The sequence below is a fragment of the Octodon degus genome, unplaced genomic scaffold, assembly GCF_000260255.1.
Source record: "Octodon degus isolate 3935 unplaced genomic scaffold, OctDeg1.0 scaffold00096, whole genome shotgun sequence".
In the NCBI taxonomy this organism is placed as follows: Eukaryota; Metazoa; Chordata; class Mammalia; order Rodentia; family Octodontidae; genus Octodon; species Octodon degus.
Window position 1 is genome coordinate 9,948,122 of NW_004524672.1, and position 7,051 is coordinate 9,955,172.

The 7,051-nt window shown below is 43.3% G+C and overlaps 1 protein-coding gene and 1 pseudogene across 3 annotated transcripts in view; both read left to right on the top strand.

Annotated features, from left to right (window-relative positions):
• Positions 1–7,051, top strand: part of Nhej1 (non-homologous end joining factor 1) — an 89,426-nt gene that overhangs the window by 79,921 nt on the left and 2,454 nt on the right. The gene's annotated exons all lie outside the window — the stretch shown is intronic.
• Positions 4,031–5,723, top strand: LOC105743067 (annotated as a pseudogene).

A 7,051-nucleotide genomic window follows, 5' to 3' on the forward strand; every position in this document is an offset into this window, starting at 1 on the left:
TCCTTCCTTCCTTCCTTCCTTCCTTCCTTCCTTCCTTCCTTCCTTCCTTCCTTCTTCCTATTTACAGCCTCCCAAGAGCTGGGATTACAGGTGTGCATCACCACACCCAGTCTCTGTTGCCATCTCAGCATGCTCCAAAGGTGGGGCCAGCATGGCAGGCCCAGGCATCGAACCCCTGGCCCCTGCACCTGCTTGCAGGCACTTTAATCTACTAAGCTGTTTGGCTGGCCCTCTGCTTTTCTTTCTTCCATCATTCAATTTCTCTGTTTTAGTCTGTGCCTCTGCCTCCATCTCCTAAGATAATCTTCTTTGAGAAACTACTTTGTAAATGCTGCTGCTTCCCTGGCACTGGGCTCACCTTTCCTTCTGACTCTCAGCTTTTTCCTCTGAAGCTGGGTATATGTTGTGGACTGGTGCCTTGTCAAGTTGTCTTTGACTTAGGAATTCTATTTTAGGTTTCTAATTCATCAGTCTGTAACATCTTCCTCGTACCTGGCCGCTGTCATGTCCAGCTGCCCAGTCCACCAGCTTGGCCATCTCTTCAGATTAATCCAGAATCTCAGCACTCTCATCACTTCCACTGCCTTCACCCTGGCCTACTGTAGGGAAACAGTCTCCCTCACTTGCTTATTTTAGCAGCTTCTTTCACTCCCAGTGAAATCAGATCATGTCACTTTTATGCTCCTTAGCTCTAATGGTCTCCCATCTTAGAGAATGAAAAGTAACTTACAGTGTTACCTCCTAATTTTTATTAAGCACACAAACACATATCCATGTATCTGCCATGCTCCTTTTCTTGACACTGGGTACCATCTAATTGTTCAAATTGAGGCACTTAAGAGAGAGAAGTCTATTAATAATTATAAATGATATAGTAAGCATAAACTGGGACTGGGCTAGGTAAACTGGAAATTCGGTTACTTGACTCTGAATGTTATAGCCATATAGATGATTTTCTCATTTCCATTTAAATGTTTTTTTTTAAATATCATTTCCCGATGAGGCCTTCATTGACCTCTGTTTAAAATTGCAAGATAGAGAAAGCCAATTAAATCAATCCAGAAAAACAATAATATGGACAGAAAAAAATACATGTTATATTAGCAACTTCTGGAATTTATTATGAAATACTTTAAGAATTAAAAATAGTAACTATTTACATAAAAAATAAAATAAAATTGCATCACATTCCACAGTGCCTTGGTTGATTTACTTTCCCCATGACGCTATCACACCCAGAGTGTAAGCTTTAGCTAGCTATTATGTTTGCTATTGATCTCCCTTCTAGAACAAAAACTTCCAGGGCAGGGGATTTTATTTCTTTGGTTCACTCTGTTGTAAACCCAGTGTCTACAGAGTCCTGAATATCATAGTAAATATTTCTTAGACTTGAATGTTTGGCAGAGGGGAAGTCGTATTTCTTGAAGAGTCTTTCTCATTATAGTCCTCTTCTGAAATCATTTATCCTGTTCTTTTTGATTTAGTTTGGCAAACTATTGGCAGGTGAGACTTTAGAAGAATTTTCAAATGTTCTCTTTCTTATGCTTAAGAGCAGGTAATAATGAACACTACCATGATTTCCTATACTGGGACTTGGGCTGCCTAGAGAGGGAATCTCTTGGATCCAGATTAGCAGAGTGTGCCACATTGCAGGAGGAGGAGAGGGCATCTTACCCTCAGGGAGTACCGTGTTGGGGCTGACCTGGCAGCTGTGGTACTGTGGGATCAATGCCATGGCCTTGGGGCCGTGCCAGCTTCTGGTTCTGGTGTCAGAGCCAAAGATCCACTCAGAGGGGTATCGGAGAGCTTCAGTTATCTTGTTTTCTCTTTTTCTTCTGTCTGTTAAATCTTTCTTCAGACTGAGACTCATGTGCATAGGGTGAGGAGTATATTTGGATTGACCCTTATCAGAATTCTAAAAGTTTGTTTTCTGAAACAGCTCTAAGAGGAAAGAAAGGATGAGATGGGGACCTTTCACATATACCTGGTTGAGAGTGGCCACTGGGATCTCAACAACAGATCTAGGAGTCTTAGAATATCTGTATCACTGGGAACGGGTTTTAGACTTGGCACAGATGGGAGTTACTATGAAAGAGGAGAGTTTGAGCCCCAGGACCCAAGGTAGGATGCAGTAAGGACAAAAAGGGAAAATAAAGTGTCCCACAGGATTCCTGTAACTTTAGTTTCTCTGAAACTTCTTAAATGGTTGTAAACAAGAGCGAAAGCCCTTGTGAGTTGGGGTCAGGGGGAGTAAAATAGATCTTGGAGACCAGAGAAGACTTTTGCTATTATGGTTGTTGTAAAGTCACAGTTCTAGAAGTCAATAGTGAAGAAATACTAAGAGAGTTTAAGTAAATGTAGCCAAGAACCTAAAAAGGAAACCTAGAGAAAGCTTCTAAGTCTTCATCATTGTTTCAATGTTAGTTTAAGCCAAGGAAACTTTGGCAAATGGTTAGGTAGGAGAGAAAGTCACTTTGTAAAACACAAGGAAATTCCCACGGGCGTGACCTTAATTCAGAGTGCAGTCCTTTGCAACCTGGGGGACATGAACTGACCCTGCTAGTCACATGAGATATACCTGTGTCTTTAAACCTTTGTGCCTCATCAGAAGTTTCCACCAAACTCAGTAACTTCTCAAGGCTTACCTCAAAGTCAGCACCTTTAAAGGTTTTTGCAGGACTTGCAGCTGAAACTCATCCCTTTTTCTCTGGGTTCCTAGGGCCCTTTATTTTTTGCTTGGGAAACGAAACTAAACAACAGATACCTGTCTGTCTTCTCACATGAAGGTGAACTCTTAGAGGCAGGACTTCCATGATCACTGTTAGCACAGACATATTCTGAAGAGGGAAGGATTGATGCATCCATTGCCTGCCCCCAGTCCTGTAATTCCAGTGACTGTTGCTGGCTAGAATTGACTCTGGGTTAATCAGATGAATGGGTTGTACAGAAGGCTGACCTTATTCTTTCCCTCCCTCTCTGGGCAGTGACCCGCTTTGTGGCTGGTACACTGTGCTCCTGGATCGGTCGTACTTACAGCAGGGGACACTATTTTCTTGGCTCAGTACTGATTCCAGCCTTCTCCCTTTGATCTCTGTGCTGGGCTCTCCCCGCCCCCACCATTGTCCTGCCTTGGGAGCTAATGTTTCTCCTCCCAAACTCCAGCCTCCCCACCCCTCTTCCCTGTCACATTCTGAGATGTTGCTCAAGGAGTCTGTTATGCAGGGGACCAGCTGGAATGGGAGAAAGATATAACCTTCCAACTCCAAAGAATTCCAACCAGGAATAGCTGCCTGCTTTTTTTTTTTTTTTTTTTTTTTTTTCCTTGTTACCCTAGTAATGACAGATAAACTATGATATGAGCAATTGCAGTTTGTGATCTTCGAAGAGACTGGATTGTGATTTTTAACTAAAATTCTGCTGTTCAGGGAAGTAAACAGGATAGTGGTTTTGTATGGGGGCACTGAAGCCTGACTGCGTGTACTGTAGTCTTGCTCCCATGTCTTACTAGCTCAGATTAACTTCTTCAGCCATGTGGGGTCATACCAGTGCCTACCATATTCATTCATTCACTCACTTATTCATTCATTCATAATTGGTTAGTCAGCTTCTACCATGGGGTGGAGGTTTCCTAGACTAGGGGTTGAAAAATAGTAGTGAAAACAAAACTGGGCAATGCCTCGTGCATACTGTATAGCAATATTGTGTTCCTAGTAGTTTTCTGAGAACATTAACTTGGAGGGATAACCTTTGGCAGTAGCTGTGGGACAGATAGAAGGTCTAAGGTTTAAGTTCTAGATTTGGACTCAGGTTCAGGGCAGCACTGGTTTGAATGGCCTTTCACGTCTGGTATTCATTTTGAAGTTAAATACATAAGCTGGGTAAAGATCACCCTGGAAAGTTTATGAGTCAGTGTAGTTCCATGAAAAGGGCAGGAGGAGATAACCATAGGCTGCCTAGCTTCTACCTAGCCCATTTGTACAGACAGCATAGGCTCATGAAGCTATGTACAAATGACCCTACGAGAGGCTATATGTTTGGATCAGTATGAAGAGAGGTCTTAGACCCTCAAAGAAGGGCATTGCTTTCTTCTTCACCATTCAGGCTATCTACCCACAGCATAGAGGACTTTGGAAGAGGAGTTGGCTTAAGAGTCAGAAAGCTGAACCTAGAACCTAGAACCTAGAAAGAGATTCTTTCTAGGTTCAGCTTTCTGACTCTTAAGCCAACTCCTCTTCCAAAGTTCTTTATGCCGTGGGTAGATAGCCTGAATGGTGAAGAAGAAAGCAATGCCCTTCTTTGAGGGTCTAAGACCTCCCTTCATACTGTTCCAAACACGGTGTGACTACTACTGGAGGCAAAGTTTAGACTCACGGCTCTTGAATCATAGACTGTGGTTTCCAGTGAAAGTCCAAGCCTTACTGATACCTGATATTACATTGCAATAAAAAGATAGGGAAAAAAAAAAAAGAAAATCCAAGTCTGAGAGAGTCTTTCTGGAGTTAAGATTGGGTTAGAAATGAGTATTCTATTTCATGGCAACTGACAAATTCTTCAGCTATCCCTCGGGAAGAGCTAACTGTGTGACCCCGATTGGAGGTTAGTAGGCTTGCTACACTATGTTATGCTTGCCACACTCTCTCTTCCATCCACCCACAAGGGTTCCTCAGAATTGAATGCCCTTATAGCACAGAAAAGGGACCTTTGACATAGATATATGGGCCAGTCTGATGGGCCAAGGGCTCTTGGGTTGGTTCCTTTGTGAGGTGCTGGCTTGGCTGCTCATGGGACTTGCTAATATGGCTGAGAACCATGATGATTGGCATGCATAGGAACAGATGAGGTAGTTTGGGCCCCTTCTGAGATTCTGAAGTACAACCAGGTTTGAACACCATGCTCTTTTATTTCATTTTTATTGCACATTCTTTAGTCTTCTCCCATTACTTCAGCCCATTTCCACCAAGTACATGGAATAAGAATAAGGCAAAGTGTTTTGCTGTGGATATAAACCTACTCCAGGCCACACTGCAGAGACCTGGCAGAGCTGAACAATGGCCAAACCCACAGGAGCCAGGGCAGTGTTGCAGCTTCTGGCTATAGGTATTGGCTGTGCTCAGTACTGATGACAGTGCTCTTAACAGTGGGGGTGAAGAGATCTTCGTGACCAGAGGGGTACAAGGGAAGCTGACGTGTTACATTCAAGTCCAGTAATATGACAGGCAAGTTGACTTCCATCTCCTGGAGCTTCCAGCCTGAGGGAGCCAACACCACTGTGTCATTTTCTACTATTCCCAAGGGGAAGTGTACCTTGGGAATTACCTACCATTTAAGAACAGAGTCAGAACCACTGGGGACCTCAGCAAGAAAGACATCAATCAACATAGAAAATATGCAATCTATATATAGCATCATCTACATCTGTGATGTCATAAACCCTCCTGACATTATTGTTGCCTGACCTGGACAAATTAGGCTCTATGTAGTGGAAAAAGAGCACCTGCCTGTGGTTCCAGTTTCCATGATGGTGGGTGTAGCATCTGCTGTGGTCCTAGGGGCCACTCTGTTCATCAGCATGATCCTGCCTATGCTCTGTCAATGGAAAAACACCAAATGGGATTACGCTGGGGCCTAGTCATATATGCACAACTAGGCCAGTCGGGGGACATCACAGTGACACAATTAACAAGTCAGAGTCTGTGGTGTATGCAGACAGCTGGAACAATTAAAGAAAAGACCCCCAACATATCCTAAGCAAGAAGGAAACCAAACTGGACTCTAAAAATATTTTTGAATTTATTTGGTACAGGGTCTCACTATACAGCTTGGACTTATAGTGATCCTCCTGTCTCAGCATCCCCAGGACTGGGCTCATAGTTGTGCACCACCATCCCCAGTTTCGGGGCTGGCACAATGCACCCAGGGTTGCTGTACCGGGGATTGAACTCATGTTCTTGTGTTTGCCAGGCAGGCACTTAGACTGCTAAGCTGTCTTTCCATCCCCTCAGACTGTACTCTTGTGCGGAAATGTAGTCCATAACCATCCATGGCCTTGGAGACCAAGGAAGGACAAGTACATACATGCTCACAGAGGGAGAAGGGACATGGATGAAGGATATGTATAAATGTTCTATTTAATCTTCCTGATGTAAGGCACCAGTGTTGCATGAGAAAAAGGTGATTCTGAATATGCATAAATTGTCTTTCTGTTTTGTGTGTCCTTTCAGGGTTGTTTACCACTGGGAAATTTCAGAAACATTACTAGCCACATCATTTAGCTATTACTTGCCTTAACAGAGGCGGTAGACCTTTTAGTATTTCCAGTAGACATGGCTTTTTCATCAAGGACTCAGCAAGTCTCAACATTTATTGTAGTTAGAGGATGAAGATACAGTGATACAAGCATAGCCAGGGTGGCCTTTAACAGACAGAAGCATTTGGTTGTAGCTCTTAGACAGGGTCCATTGACTATACCACTTGAAGACAACGTGGGAATTTTCTGTTGATGTTTTTCTAAAATATGGGGCATTTTTTTTTCAAAGCTTTATCTGTTGTTTAGACTTACTTCAACGTCATACCATTTAAGTATAGCATATCAATTTGTGGGTCCCTTAAAGCAAAGTTAACAAAAGTCAAAGGCTGGAGGCCACTTCCCTCTAGGTACTTTAGCTCAGTGCCACAGAGGCAAGTAACAAAACACCAAGCCTTTGCTTGAGTACAACAGCACTTGGAGAGAAAGGTGTCTGTTACATTCCTTCCTGCTTGAAGCTGCCCCTTATGGGAGAAGCTGAAGGCAGCTGTTTCTTTCCTTCCTGGCAGGCAGCAGAAGTGGAGTGATCTTGCTATGCCACTCAGGCTGGCTTTGAGCTCACTTTGTAGCCCAGGCTGGTCTCAAATTTGCAATGATCCTCCTGCTTCGGCCTCCCAAGTACTGGAATTACAGGTGTGCGCCACCACTCCTGGCTCCCTCAGGAAATTATAATGGTGCAAAAACACTAAAATTTTGTTTATGTACAGTATGTATTTAAAACGGTTGTGTTTCTTCTTCTTCTTCTTC